We start from the raw sequence: 16,885 nt of genomic DNA, 5'->3' as shown, positions 1-16,885 counted from the left end.
CTATCTCTGATTTCATTACTCCTAATAACTCTTTTCCTGATGGAAGGTAAAGAGGCACCTGAAATATAGATTTGAGTCCTTTTAGTTAAACCTTTATCTCTTTGTCATAGCGGGTTTTTTTCTTCTGTAGTTTCATTCATCTGCTCTACTGGAACTTTCAGTCGCACAGTGTTAAAATATGGCTGTTCTAAGCTAATATGCATTAACTTTTTAAAACCTGTTTTATACATAACCTATTGTATTAATATAAAACCTTAAGGCCATTTTTTCGTTTCCTGGGAATGGCCCATTACATTGTGAGCAATCTACTCTTGCTTTTTTAGAAAGGACTTTGAACTCAATACAAAAGGAAAATATAATCATGTACAACTATAAAGACTGCTTTTTTCCCTTTTGTGCAGAGTAACAGAGGTGGATGAGTAGCATGGTAATGAAGAGATGGACTGTCTTTATTAGCAGGCTTGGTGAAAGGGTTCTTTTCAGAACTTCAACTTTTCTTATCTTCTTAGTTTTCATGACGTCTATTCGGACACTTTCCTTTCTTTACTTCCTTTTAAATATGCCTAACAGAATAGCAAAGCCAAGCCAGTTCATCCTTCTTTCCGAAGAAGGTAGATACAAAGTCTACTGGTTTAGATGCTTCCATTAAAGTTTTTCGTATATTTAGAGAAATATTGCTGTTTGCATTGCTTAAGAAATAGTCATGTGTATTGATGTCTCACAATCATTCTTTTTTCCTCTAAAAACAAACACAACAAACCCTTGCAATGATGTTTTTACTATAGTTAAAAGAGGCTAATGATATAGGAAGCTTCTTTGAGTAACAAAATAGAACTAGAAATACCACTTAACCCTCTGTCCTAGAAATTGGTTAATATAGTGGATTTGTAGAGGGCTATTTGATGAGCTCTCACCCTCTTCTACAATGTGCTCCACAACCCTTTTTGATATTTTTCTGCTCCTCCTCTATGCTCCCTATTTTTCTGCTGTTCCTCCCACTCTTTCTGCTTCAGTATTCTTTGTTATATAGACAGTTCACTTTTAATCTTGCCCAGTTAAGGAATTCCACTACAATGAAAGGTGATTGCCATGTGATTGCAAAAAATTCAATATGTATGGTACAACATATGAAACCTATATTCCCTTCTGCCATTCTGCTGCAGAGGAAGTATCCCATCATCACTGTGTTGAGCTCTGAGGAAGGAACCTCAAGAATAACAACCGAGAAACGGGAAACATTATTTATTATCTGATGCTGGAAAACTGAAACCTTAGTTTGTTGACTAGTATTTGCCTGTTGTAGTATTACAAAAAATATTAAAATCCTCTGTGAAGAGCATTTATTGCATTACTTAAAGTAATGTATCAGTCCAGTACTGTTGCTGTTTTGCCTGTGTATCTTCAGTGAACTAAGCCGTTAATAGATCTTGGTTTTGAAAGGATGTGGCTTTTATACCAAGATTGCATAGCAAAATCAAAGCATAAATAAGCAATTATGAATTGTGTAGACTGAAGGATTCAAATAATGTTATAGCAAAATTGACTCTGGCTGGATCTCTTGTTATGAGCAGCTCAAAATAATGAATATGATTAGTTTGTTCAATAGATGATGTGTTCCAATGAAACTGAGTGCCTGCTTTGTGAAAGATTTACAAGGCACTTATCTTCAATATAGAGAAATAGCTTGAAAAAGTGATTTAAGGCCTTTGTTGTAACAGGTGAAAAAAGTAAGAATTTGTAGAACTGTGAATCTGTTAGAGGTATGTTGATATGAGCCATCTAGAACGTGCTTTGAGAAGGACTAGATGGTGTCCAGAGGCCATTCCAATCTCAAGGATTCTGTGATTCTGTGAACCATGATTTTGTTTTGCATATAAACTAAATCAGTGGTCACACAGAATTTATATTTCACCATTTACAGGCATATACCCAGATGAAACAACCTAAGAGTGTGAGTGTGTGTATGTGTGTATGTACGTATTTCAGCAATAGCATTACCATTCCAGGGAATTATAGCCCTAAAACTGACATGAATTGCATGCTTATTAAATAAACCAATACCAAGTGATTAACACAGATATATAAGAATTATTTTATTTCCAAATGGAAATCTTATTTCATCACTAACAGTAATTCTGATTTTAGCTTTTCATCAGAAGATCCTTTAAGAGCTGGTTGTTGTTATTTAAATTCATTGGCTAGAGGTGGATTAAACTAGATTAAAAAATGACAATTAAAACAGTTGTAGTTTCATTTTTAGTTCTAACCCAGAATGGTTACTATAATCTGCTCTTTGTAGCATGGACTTGAGAACATGTTTTCAGGATGAAAAATATTTATCAAAAAGAATTTATTATTTATAAAGCAGATATTTTTGCCAGCTCTGTAAACTGTTCAGGTGATTTTCACTGTTTAAAATTCTTTTTAGATATGAGCTCCTTTTGTAGTTAAAATAACATTTTCTTCTAAGAAATTTAATTTTTTAAATTGGAAAATAAATTTTCCTGGAAATATACCAAGTGTTGAATTTTTAGGGAAGTGTTTTTTTTTTTTTTAATATTTAAATACAGAATATGTAACTAGAGATACTTTCTGTCTCATTTGGGAAACAGTCTCTTTCAGCAGTATTGACTTCCTAGAAATGTAGAAACAGTTTTACAGCTAATAATAGTTAAGAATTAAGATGTATCTTGTACACAAGAAGCATATATGCTCACAACAGTGTAACAAGTCCTGATGTGGTTCCTTTGAACTGCCTACAAGATGTATAACAATTTTTTCCTTGGCTGCAAGTTTCCACTCTGTCATTCTTTCTTATGCATTGTAACTATATTGCTGTATTGAAGGGATTCCATTTTTAGTGGAAGCTATTGCCCAGTATGAGACTTTTCAGGTGACTGTGAAAACTCTTGAGACCATATTCATAAACTGATATTATAATTTTCATGTAATTTCAAAATAAATATATACATTTAAATGGGGTTTTTTTTATAAATTCCAGGTTATTAGCCTCTCATTGAAAATCAGGTGTGTTGCTGAAGAGTTGTCTAGAAGGTAAAGCAAAATCTTTTAAATGCTCAGCACAGAATCCCTGTTGTCCTTACATGTGTCCTTTGACATTGGCTGCAGCTCATGCCAAAAATGTATCAATATCAGTATTTCATTTGGTAGGAGAAAGGCGTAAAGACAATTTGCATAATCTCTCCAAATGGTGTGCTATCTTTCCCAAGGGTTTAAGTATATGCAACATATCTCAGCCTTACTATATTTATTACATCTTTTCTAGGCCAGGTGGCATGAATTACTCTGTAAAAAAATTAATTTGGAACCTGAGTTGAGCAAGAAGTGTTGCAACCACTGGATTATTGATATACCATAAGGTGTACAAAACCAGCCTTGTATCAGTCAATCGGTCTGGCAAACTGGGCCTGTACTATCTCAACGTGCAGTACAAAGAGATACAATAATCTATTAATGACCATTTAAAAGCATGAGCTCTGTCAGTTCAAATGAACTTCAGTAAGAGCTGTTGAGGTCTAGGCAGCCCATTGGGACAACATGGTTAAGGCATATTGGTTTCTGTAGCATGCAGCCAACCTCAAATCCATCTGCCTTCTGCTCCTTATAGTAAGTGCTGATGACACAATAAGAAAATCCCCACACACTTTGTACAAGTCTAAACAAGACTGGTGATGGGTAGATAGGATATTAGAAGGTAAGCTGCCTGAAAAGAAAATGAATGGGCACATTCTTTTTGCTCAGAGAAATGTCTGTGCTTCTGAGAACATGCACATCACACCCCCTAGAAAATATTTAGCCCAGCCATGTACTCTGCAACACTGGAATCTCCCTGCTCGCAACTGTGGAGCTACAATAGGATATGATCCTCTACAAAACTACTTTAGTAGTCATATAATTGTATCATCATACAATATGTCAGTATTTACTCATCATGCAATAGTGTCATGCACATCCAGGTACTTACCAGGAAAACCTCATCTCCCTAATGTGTAGACTTTGTGACATAAATCAGACTCTGGACTAAGAGGTAAAAGGGCTCCTGTGATGGGACATTTTCACTGGATGGTGAACATACCCCAAGCACTGCTTGGATGCTCTGCAGCTGACTAGCTTGCTCAGCAAATCTGTTCCACTAAGTTTCTTGTGTATGTGCAAAGATCTCAAATTTTACTTACCTCTGAAATACTACACTTAAATTTAAAAAGTATTACCAAAAAGCTGGATAAAATAAGAAAAAAGATTAAATGTGAAGCAAGATGTTTAGATTTCCAAATAAGAGGAGCTGAAAATCTGTGACTGCAGCTTTATAAAGATCAGCAAACAGGTATTGTAGAGGTATAAAAAATAAGATGATTTGCTACTTTTAATTAGTACTTCTTCCAATTCAAGTTTAGAGCAGAGATGAAAGAGAAGCACCACAGATTTAGAACCTAATTTTGAAGCCAATGAATTATATTTTAGATGCAACACATAAATATATTGAATTATTCACTTGTTCAAGACAACTGCAAACCCAATAGATTATCAGGACAAAGCAGAGGATATTAAGAACAGCCACAAATATTTTGGACAAGATAAAAATAAATGTCATTGTAAATATTAACTAACTGGACTAGAAAGGGAAAATATCTAGATTCAGGTACTTTATTATAGTTGTCAATAGGGCTTTCTTGCATATTTTTTCCTGAAATACTTAGTATTTGCTGTTGTCAGCAGCTGAATGATGAGTTGGACAAAGCAATCATTTGATTAAGAATGAAAAATATGTTTCTGTTCCAGAAGAACTAGGCTAATTCTTATACACTATTTTTAGAGACTATTGACACTGATTATTCCTTATGGTAAATTTCTTTTTGCTTATTGCTTAGTATTCAATAACTTAGAAGGAAATTCACAATCAGTGCATTTCTCTTCATCACATATGAGCCATGTCAGACTGCAGAGGAAAGTGGTTCCTACCCAGACTGGAGCTGGCTCCATGAAGCAGTGGCACATTGCGTGCCCTCCTCGCAATTCCCAAGGAACGTGTCCTGCTCTGGAGGGACTGTTCAGTCCATGTGGCTGCCATGGGAGTGGGGAGAGGTCAATGAGACTAAACAGCACAGGGAGTTGAACTGGGACATTCATGCATCATACCTCACTGCTTTTTGTGGTTGAGAAAAACAGCAAGACTTTTCTGATGGTAAATTGTTTCATTTTCTTTATCTCAGTTACAGTGGTAGGTGTACAAATATGGAAATAAGGTTAAATTTGGCTCAGCTTCTGAAAAATTGAATATGAACTCATGCTTTAAAGTACAGATGCAGTGTTGCTGTGAAATATGCTGCTACAGCTCTATTTCTAGAATGAAGGAAAAAGCATTAGAGAATTTAGTGAATGATAAAGCTGCTGGTTGAAGGGTGACAGGCTGCTGTAGCAGCATTTTTTTTTTGTGTGCTAAGCTTTTGCTTGCTCTTGTTAAACAGTCTGCTCAAAGTCTTTTACATAAATTCAGAAATATTTAATTTTAAATATAGGCTTAGGTAGGTAAGCCATGGATTTAATCACTATAATGATATGATTTGCAACTCAATTGGATTTTCACTTTTAGCTGAATGTAATACTATTTTATGACACTCAGATAGTTGTCATAGATTCATTTATGGCTACTTGCTTGCACACAATAAATAAACCAGTGCCTTATTTTTATGGAAAATTTGTGCAAACTTTGTATAATGTTAAGCAAGGGCAAGAGATCAAAAAAATCCAAAAACCCAGGAAAAAAAAATCAATATGACCTGTTACTATTCTTCCTATTCTTAATGCTTATTCAAGAAATTAAGTTATTCTAGTCCATACAGAGTAATTGCAAAGCCTGGATTAACACTGTGGATTTATTGCTCTTTCAGTATGAAGCCTACTCTGGATGGTATTACACGACATACATATAATCATATAATGGCACTTTTTTTTTTTTTTTTTTTTTTTTAGCTATGATGCTTGTGCAGTATTCTTTGCCATTCTAATTGTTGGGCAAAATTTAATGTGATTCTATAAGCTCAGCTTGCAGTTTTAGATCCCCAGAATTCTGGAGGGACAGAAATCCTATTCTCATGGCTGGCTATTGAGCTAAACGTGCAACATCATCTATGCATACCAAACCAGATATGAATATAACTGGAAGGCAGCAGTACTGTTTTTATTTACTGGTGTGTTGATTCTTATTGTGAGTTCCTGGTTTTAATGGGGAAAGTGGGATAGTTTGTGTTGAGAGTAGTATCTAATTTTAAATTTTTTCCAGTTTATTACTTCTTGCCCTGTGCAAAATAGAGACAGGAAACACACTTATATTATTCCTTTACAGTGTCCTTTTATATCCTTTAAGACTGTTACCATGTTGCCTCTAGTCCACTCACACAGAAACCATTCTGAAATACCCAAAATTGGACATGGTGCTTTAGCTGTGGCCTAAGCAATACATAGCAGAGCAGAGGGATTATTTCTTGTGCCCTGCATGTTATTATCCTATTTATGCATTTCAAGATCATGTTGCTGGTTTGCTTTTTTGGCTTGTTGGAAGCTTTCCTTTTTGTTTTGCTACAATGTGCTCAGATGTAGAAAGATCTTTCTAATGCACACTAGATGTTGTACATTCCCAGGACAAATGTCAGTTATTTTTAAAATATGTCAAAACTAAATTCTGACTCTAATTTTAACCTTCTGCATGCTTATTGTGAGCAACACTATATGACTTGCCAGAGATTCCAGCTGCTTTTTTTTGGTCATTTTCTAAGCAATGCAATCACACAGAATATTCTGATCTGGCAGACAGAGCCAGAATGCTAAAGTGTAGAACAAAGTGTATTATAGTTAAATTATTGTAAAGAATAACCATGTGCAGACATATATTTTTATGCTTTAATATAGGCTTCTGCACACACAAACACATTTTGTTGTATTCCATACTATGGGATAAAAAAGCAGAGTAAAGGCAAAAGTGCTGGGTCTTAGCTGGCCTGTCTTAGGCTACCATGCCTGGGCTCCATTTTCCATTTGTTTTGGTGGAGACTGCTCAGTGCCTTTTAATTTAAGCAGGATGTCAACACTACATATTTTGTTCAGTCAGATATAAATCTGAATTTTAATTTCTTTGAAATCTAACCCCCATAGTTGGATGGATCTAAGAAATTCTTGACTGAGTGTCATTTGGATGTGTTTCCATCCATGTTTCTTAGAATATTTTTATATCCTGTGCCCCTTAAAAGTTTCCTTCACCTGTATTTCAGAAGGAAAAGTATTTCTTAGCCTAAAAAATATTAAATTGTTACTGAATTTCAAATTATAAATTCATGGTTATACAAAAGTAAACTGTGACATTTTGTAAGGTTGTCAATACATATAAATGTATTATTTCATCTGACTAAAATGTGCTAGAGATGGCACAAAAGTTGGTTCAGTCTCAAAGAGAATTGCATGACAGGCAGTTGAGTCTTACACAGCTCTTCCTCAAGTAGAAGGAAAAGTTCTCTGTATCCACAGAGAGAATTCTATATTTCCAGCCTACATACATAGACTTTAGTATCTATGTATCTTTAGTATCTATCTTTTGAAATCAACTGGACTCCAGAAGAAGGTGAAGATTATCATAGCAGGGATTTACCTATATTATATCTATAGGTGTTACAAAACTCTCTCCCCCTCTCTCTCTAAAGGCTAGTCTTCACTAGGTACTACAAAGGCAGATATCATGTCTTAAAGATTTTCCCCATAATCTTTATATGCAAACCTTCTGATTGATGAAAACTCACTTGAGATGAACTAATCATCTGGTACTTTGCAATGTCAAACATTTTTAACATTTGATGCATTTTCAAGTATTTCTGGAAGCACAGAATGGAGTATCTGTGGTTTTGGCATTTAGTAGTAGTGATCTGGATCTATATGACGGCAGTGTATTACTTAAAAGAAATCTGGATAACTGCTTTTAAAAATGTTTTTTGAGGAAGGAATGCAAAGACAGCTTCAAGAGGGCTTAGAAATGTGTTTGGCTTGTCTGCTGAGAGACTTGGCTGCCCGTCAGTCTCTTTTATACTTTTGGGTCGGAGTAATGTGTTTGCTTCTAATAATGTAAAAACAACTCCTTTTGTATATTTCCATGAGATCAGTACAGATTCATTCTTATAGTTCATTGAAGTTTGTTTGACAGTCTGTTGAAAATATAATTGCTGATTCATCACTGCCTGTCCATTATGAGTAAATCCCTCTTACCTTTTGAACAACATGACTCATTTTGAAGGATAAAAAAGCTATTCATTATTGTTATTGCTTCTTGGCCTAAGTGGCTGCCCTGAGTTTGAGATCCTGCAAACAGTTTCTGTTGGAAAAGAAGCTCATGATAAGAGCAGAGGATCTCTGTACAGAGCTGCATTGAAGAATGTTTGAATGTTTCATTATGTGCATATAGGAGGATCTAAACAACAACAAACAAATTCTTTTGCCTGTACCATCATCAGGTTTTAGAACAAAATGTATGGAAGTGTTTCTAACAACCATTTTACTAGAGCTATCTCAGGCTATATTTCATGTTTTTACTTTTTTCCACCTACTTCTTGTGTTTCTCTTGTTTCTCCCTTATATAAAGGTAGATAGGTATTTCCTGAAATCACCTCTGCCCAGTGCATTTCAAATCAGTGCAGTCTCACATGGACCTTTGGAGTAGGTAGAGGTGTTCACATTGTGAATTGAAGGCATTTGTTTTAATAACCTAACTAAACTTAAACCATGCAAATACTATCCTGTATCAGCTTGGAAGAAAAGAGCATGGTGTCTGTGACTATTACCTGGACTATATAAAAATTTACTATCTACTATAAAAATTTAGTATCTTTTCCTTCTATTTTTGATGTTCTATCTTCTCCATCTGTCCAGACCAGCAACCTTGCTATCATATCAGGGTTTTTTTGTTCTGTTCCCAGGTTATGGGTCTGGAAAGTCTATGCCTCTTTTTTGTGTACTGACCACCTTGTCTGTATAATTCTTACAGAGTGTACTTTTGAAAGCACATTGGTTCTGGACTCCAAAAATGGTAATTATGGAAAGCAGGGAAATTATGCTGCCATGAGATTGCTTCTTCAGGCAAGATGAAGTATATAATGCTTCAACTGAATTAATGAGCTTTGTATTTCACACTGCTCAAATTACATGATGAGGGAGTTCATATCAGGCCAAGAACTAGAATTGAAACTCTGCAAACCCAGAAGAGTTTGTGCAGATTTGACCCATCAAGCTCTCTCTTTATGTCTAATCTGGCAGAATCATCCAGGTAACCTGAGAATAAACCTAATTATTTCATTGTCATACAGCTGGCTGAAGAATACAGGCACAAAGTGGTAAAATTTTAGTTTTGGTTTCCTGAGATATAAAACTGCCTTCTGTACTTTAAGCCTCTTGAGAGCTAATCTCCAGACAGCTTTCTCCTATTCTCTGTATTACCTCTCACAGTTTCTTCCCTCCAGTTTTTCTCTTGTATCACAACTCACCCCTTCCCCTTCCCTTTCCTTCTGCCCCTACCTCCTCCCTAAGCCCCCTCTTAAGCTTTAGACACTGTCATCATCTTTGACTCTATCACAAGTTATCTGTAAAGCATCCCAGTTCTCTCTCACTCTTTTCTTCATACCCTGTATCACACAATTCCCACAAGCATATGTGTGCTTCAATTCTCTGCCCCATGTGCTAAGTGCAAGATTTCACTTACCAGGAGGCAGAAGGGTGGTCTAAGGAGGGCCAAGTTTGGATACACTTGCTTTTATTCCCCAGTGGCTGGAAGACTAGGTCTCAGTGGTGGGGATCACAAGGCAGAGGAATACACAGTATCCTACTGCAAGATGTGACAGTTTGGCCAGACAGTGGTGGTTTCCTCTCTTGTTTCAGGCCATGACTCAGTCTAAGCCAGAAGTGCAGAATATGTGATAGAAATTGCAAATTGTATGGCTAGAGGCCAGTTAAATCTGTAACTTCACCAGTAAGACTGCCCCACCTACCTAAGGCAGATAACATATTCTTTGCAATGACTTTCTGTGTTTTTTATGATAACCGGCCAGAATATGAAAAAAAGAATATAAATGCTTTTCTAAACAGCCCCTAAACCACAACTTTCTGGAACTGTTTGGGTCCTGCTGGACAGCTGTAGTTGCTACTTTTCAGACAGAAAACCCCTAATATTTTTGAGAAAATGGATGTTGAAACCCATATAAAATGTTCTTAATCATTCTATTTTCCCCCTTATATTCCCAACGCAGAAGCCTATCATTCTAGCAGAAGTACATCACATTGTCAGTGGAAATTTCACCCAAGGAAGGATTTCGTAATAGTGGGTTTTGCAAGGCACATTTGTAGCAAACAAATGCCAACCATTCCTCTTCTCCACTGCAGGGTAATTGTGTTACAGTGAAAGGCTTTTAACTATGAATCTGACTGAATTGCTCAACCCCCCAGGAGACATTCCTGGAACATGAATTTCAGTCTGGCATGCTGAACGCACTGTTCCTGCAGCTGCTGCTACCACTGACCAGATACTCTGTAGGAGGGGAGCACTGTAAGACAGTGGTGGCAAAGCAATCCTGAGAGAGTGTGGGAGAGAACAGTGCTGCTTCAGAGCAGGAACAGCATTCACAAAAAGCTTCAGCTTAGATTTTAGAACTGTTATACACAAAACACTCATCTGAGTAATAAGCATCACTGATTGTCATTCTGCTCTGATCACAGCCTTTTAACTGCTTCACTATTTGGTTTATCTCAGCAAAAAAAGTAAAAACTAATGTGCTGTATAATTTTTCTGGTTATTTTTAACCACAAAATCAAATAAATTCTGTAATGGATTGTACTACTTACAGTGATGAAGAACTGTGCATCAAGGACTGCCTTTTCTCAACAGTGTCTGGTATAAATATTTGTTTAATGAACATAAGCATGGAAAGGTGCTTATTATGGAGTACCTGTCACAATTTTGATTAGTACTTATGAAAGTATGGTGTTGGCACTAAGCTCCTGGAATCTTACCTTTTGCTTTTCATCTTGACACCCTGCCCAAAAGAAATGAAAAGGTCCTGTTGCAGCTCTAATTTTCTTTGGAAAACAATACCGAAACATACTCAAATAATATTATTCTCTTATTCTAAATTGTTGAATACATAAGGAAAGGACACAAGACTTAGAGAGTCCTTCTATGGATACTGTCTTTTATTAGAGTTTTATCTGATGCCAATTAGTATACTTCCTTTGTGTTCCCAAAGTGAATTTACTCTTCAGAAAGTTACTCTTCAGAAAATTAGCATTTTAAATGCTCTCAGTGCAATTTAGGAAGCCCTGTGCTGCTCAGAAGCCTCTTCTCCCTTCCTTGGGCTGACCACTTTCCGAGCAAGGGAAGAGTCCTTCCAAGAACTAGTCCCAGCACACAGTGCTTCAGGTAGTAAAAGACAGTAAAGTGAGAACAGTGTTTTAATTTCTCATTGTATCATCTGTGTACCATGTGTACCAAACAAACATGTACCAGCATGTTTGTGTGATTAATCCTTTTTCTTTCTTCCTTTTTTTTTTTTTTTTTTTTTCTGTTCAGGAAGAAGTAGGTGCAAACCTAAACAAAGCAATGGGAGACAGGATACTCACAATGAAGTGACTCATTTCTATTTGGCCAGTGGACTGAGATGAAAAGCAAAAGATTCTGAAGCCTTATGACACACACAACCACTATCCTCCTTCTCTAAAGGCATTTCCAGGAACAGTAACGCATGAGAAAACCTCTAAAACTGTTTAACAGCATCTTTCACGTGATCAACTCAAAGGGCACCCAGGGCTGAATATTGTTCTGATAAGCAAACTATTCTAATGCACAGGATCTCAGAGTTGTGCTGGAAGATAAATGGATGGGCAGGGGCAGTTTCAGGACACTCACCCACTTTGCAATGTCACAACGTCCCAGAGATGTAATGGTTCAGCCATGCTCATAGGAACACACGTGCCCCAGCAGCCTGAAAGAGAGAAAATGGGCAAAGGGACTGGTTCAAACTGGAAGTCTTGCAGCAACAGTCTTTGACACGTAGGATGAGGGAACAGGTTATAAGGTTGGGGAAATGGGAATACTCTGAATAAAAGAAACTCATGACACATGAGAGAAAAATAAATTCTTTATGGCTAACTAGGATCAAATGAGCTCTCTTCAGCTTTGAGTGGGCTGTTATAAATGTAGCGGGCTTTGTTCTGGTGCTGTAACTCAAGGGGGACTTCAATCATATATTTGCAAAGAAGTATAAATATATTGATATATATATGTAGTCTATTGAGGCATTTAAACTTTGTCATTTCCTCTGAGAACAAAAATCATACTTTATTTGCTGTTGATTTGAAAAGATTCTTCAAGAACATAGGATAAGTCCTACAAAGAGCTGCCTTTCTCCATTCTGATTTGGACTCTCTGAGATCTGCATGGTAATAAACAGCTGTCATTACTGGGTACTGGACACGATCCCAAGGTGGCATTGTAACTACATCCTCAAGCAGCTCAGCAGGAGGAGACCAAGCAGTGTTTCTCACCTGAGCTCCACTCTCCATGAACAGAAATCCCTTAGCTTGAGAGTCAAAAAGCTAAGTGGTCCAAACAGGTCTCAAATCCAGATGATGGGGATTCAGATCATGTGAAATTTTGCAGTCTATACTTGCCAGGTATATACAAGATGTAAATGTGTTTTCAGATCTCACATGGTAAGAACACCAGAATGAAACAATAATTCTGCTCAGGGCTTAACATCTAGAAGATATTTCACTTCAAAAATACGATTTTTGAAAAGAAGTAGGAACTTCTGAAACTCATTATTGATTGGTCTGATACACAAAATATGAAAAATATTTTCCTCCCTCTCCTTCCTTGTCTTTCAAAAGGGTTTGGGATATCATGTATCTATTTTCTGGCCTGCATCAGGAAACCTGCCAGGCCTAACATGTGTTTTCTGCTTTCAAGCCGAATAAGAGTGATACCCACTTTTCTCAAGTTTGTTGAATGACATACGTACTGGTTGCAGGCATACAAAGAACATTTTGGCTCATGGGATTATTTCTAACCTAAATGTGGCTCTTGGTTGACGTAGAAGAAAGAGAACTTTTATTGTCCTGAAAAGAAGCCTCCAAAAAGCTGCTGGACTGCAACCAAAGAGGATGGACGACAGGCTGAAGAGAACACTAGGCTTGTAATTCTTTTATTTCTCATTTGTGCTGTTTACAATTCAGAGACTTCCTTGTCTTGTTGGCAGGCCTCTTAACAAGCTCAGCCAAGAAACAGCCTATTTAGCTTGCTTTTGTTGAAGCTCTTTTTACCTATAATAACAACATTTAGGGGGATGTTATCTCATAAGGGTAGAAGTTGTCTCTTTAGTAGCCTTCATGTTAAGTACCTGTCCTACACAGGTACAATGACAAGAATAAAAAGAGCATAGAAAGGAGTTGTCCTCTCCCAGGTACAAAAGAAACCCTGTAAGTGGGAAATCTCAGTGATGGGGTGTAATGTGTGTAGCCTTTACAAATATGATTACTACAGAACAAGGGTAAGGTTAATTACTGTGTAAGGTTAATTACTATGCCTAAAAACATGCATTCTCCAACAGAAAAGAGAATAGCTAGATACAACTGGGGATCTCAGTAAACTAATCAAAATCCATGTAGGTCAGCACTAAAGCCGTGAGGTGGCTCACAGGACCCCAGATAGCTCAGGTATCTCATTCTGTTGGTCAGACTCTTAAAGAACTGTTTAAAACAATTATGGTTGACTAAAATGGATTTTTTTAAAAAATAAAAAATTTCCTTTTTTTAAGTGAAAATCAAGATGATGCCTTTTCAATGTCTGTTTCAAAACATGGCTAAACCAGATATTTTTAATTTATATTTTTTAAAACTAGTTGTTGTTTTGGTTTTTTTTTTTAATCTGAAACTGTGGTAAAAATTGTTATAGAAATCCAAACTCCACAACTGCTCCAAGAAGTAATTATAACAGCAAATTAAGGATTTACGTAAGTATTATTTGAATGTATCTATCATTCTGTATCTTGACAATCTGAGGAAAGAGATACAGTATCCTTGTTACATATTAAGGTGATGAAGGCAGAGACATTGTCTTTGCTTCCAAAGTGCCCAGGATATTTTAATAAGAGTGTGTAATATAGCCATGTGGGCAGATACATATTTTTCAAAGGAAAATCTCATCTATTTCCATTTTAAAAAGATGAAAAATGTCTACCAGAGTCCCTCAACAATTAAGCAGTAACTGTACATTTTCATAAGCAAATATATGTATTTTTCCACATTAAAGCTAATTTGATGTAACATCTGTGGAAAGCAAAATACACTTCTTTTGTAGATCTAAGGATCTCCTGGTATTTTTAGATTTAAAGTGCTGTGATGAAATGCATTTAACAGGTACAACCTTGCAGAATTCCCATCATATTGGCATTATGAAGTTTTTTAACTTGAACATTTCACATATTCCAAGGCAGCAATTCACAAAGTTGGTGACCTAATTTCTGCTTAAAATTCTGAACTTAGAAGTATATTTGAGGTGCAGCCCTTATCTTTTTCAGTGAATTTGTGAGCTTAACACTACTCCTTAAGCCACTGGTGATTAGTAGCTTATAAAGTATTTTTCACTGCTTTGTTTTGCTTAGTTGTCTGAAGAGAGAGGCTGAAATATTGGTGCAGGTTGTAAAAATTTATAAACTCAATGTGGAATGACTCATGGGATAATTAGCATGGCATTCTCATGGAGCATGTATTATCGACTGTCCAGATCTCTTCATAGTTGAGAGGTGTAGAAAATTCAGCTTCTTAGTAAATGCCTATACAGCTCATTGATATAAACCAGGACAAATACCATCCTGTCTCTGAGAAAAGTTGTGTCCTGTATAATACTGAATATTCTACTAAAATTTCTAGCTCAGCACAGAACAGTAGCTCTGCTATGTTCCTTCATCCAGTGGAACCCAGAGAAATGGGAGAAGGAACAGGATTATCAGGGATGAAAAAACACCAGGAGAAACATTTTGCATACCATTCTGCCTCAAAGTAACAGACCATGACCACAGAACTTAACAGTGCCAGTGCTACTATATCGGGAAGAAGTTTTTCTGACTTGATTCAAGTCATGGTTTATGGTGTTAGGCACAGATATCCAAGTCTGTATTACTGAGATGATAACACTGCCATTGCCTGTGATAGGGTCCTTCTAAGTAAAAAGCCAGTTTCATTAAAAAAAAAAAAAGTAATTGAATAAACATTTCTTTAATTAATTCCTTATCTTCTCTTTATAATCATGTGGAACTATTTGGTGTTTTTGGAAAGGTTGTGCCTGGATTCAGCATTATCAAACCGTTCCACTGATATTTGTGGTGACGATGATTCAGTTTCAAATTGGCTTTTTAAATTTTTATATATAACATGTTGCACATTAGTGAAATAAAGCTTCCAAGTAAATACAGACGTTTCAGTTGGGGGCTGGGGGGAGGAAGACATTTGGTAAATTGTGCTTCTGAGTCCTGAACAACCTAAGTGGTGTTTCTGCATTGCCTAGTTACCGTTTCTGTTTAGTTGGCAATGGTGTTCACTGAAAATATTTTAGTTTCTGCTCCTGACAGCTACAAATGTGCTATGATCCTATGTAATCTTATAAACTCATACACTGTTAAGTGGATGCCCAATACACCTCCTCCATGTGAGCAGTGGGTAGCATCGCCAAGTTACAAAGTCAATATTGAACAGCACAGTCATGCTCAGCTAATTTACAAAAAGTTTTCACTGGCTGGTCCATTTCTTCAGCTGTTAATAGTCTAGCCTGACATATGTAGAACAAAGTTCAAAAGCAAACATGAACAGTTTGCTATACTAGCTGGCAGAAGCCAGACTGCACGAATGGCCTCAGGAGACTGACGCTGACTTTACGCCAATTTCAAATCTCTGCTCTCTCTCTAGTTTACCAAAAAAGCTACTTTTCCTTCCAGCCACACTGCTAAGGGCAACACGCAGAAGCCTGGTATCTGACTAATGCTCACCAAGTGTTACAAGGCTTGAGCAGAGGGAAATATGCAACCTTGTGACCCTGACTCAGAATAGCCAAACTCCATCTGCTCTGAAACTTTAAATGGTAAGAACGCCTCCATTTCTTACTGGACATATTTGGAGGTAAGGACTGGCAATGACTGCTGTTGTGATCATTTTAAGCTGCAAAATTTTCATGCAAAAAATTGGGGAAAAAAATTCTTAACTTTTCTGGGAAAAGTTAATCTTACGAGTTAAAAACAACCTCAGAGTTGAAGCTTAAGTGATGTGTTGGATTTAAATGCAATTAGGAGTCAAAAAGTAACGAAAGACTTGGTTGTATTCTGAGCTGATGCAACTCTGCAACTCCACAGTTCAGAGAGCTGCAAGAACACAAAATGTAAAAGGAGCGAATGGATCTATTTACAACATACAGGCAAAAATGTATAAACATGAGTGGTGTAATGACATATCACACATGCATATTAGGACTAAAATATCTTTGGAATTTGAAAAGGTCCCAGGAAGCATTTCACAACTCAAGGAACTGCATCCAGTACAGTAAAATCCTGTGAGATACTATTTTGAAAAGTAGAAACAGATTAATCAGCGTGTTTAAAATTAGTGGTAGCTTATCTTGAAAGGATCATATGATCACATTTTTTATCTGCAAACGGAAACAGTGAGAACTACATAAATATATACAGTTGTGTCTGAGACAAAAATATACAAATTATTCCAACATTCTCTAACTTTCTTGGAGCATGAATCATCTTTCATGAAGCTTTCTGTGGTTAAATTGTGCTCCTTTTAG

The sequence above is a fragment of the Ammospiza caudacuta genome, chromosome 8, assembly GCF_027887145.1.
Source record: "Ammospiza caudacuta isolate bAmmCau1 chromosome 8, bAmmCau1.pri, whole genome shotgun sequence".
Taxonomy (NCBI): Eukaryota; Metazoa; Chordata; class Aves; order Passeriformes; family Passerellidae; genus Ammospiza; species Ammospiza caudacuta.
Note: the sequence above shows the minus strand (reverse complement) of the source record.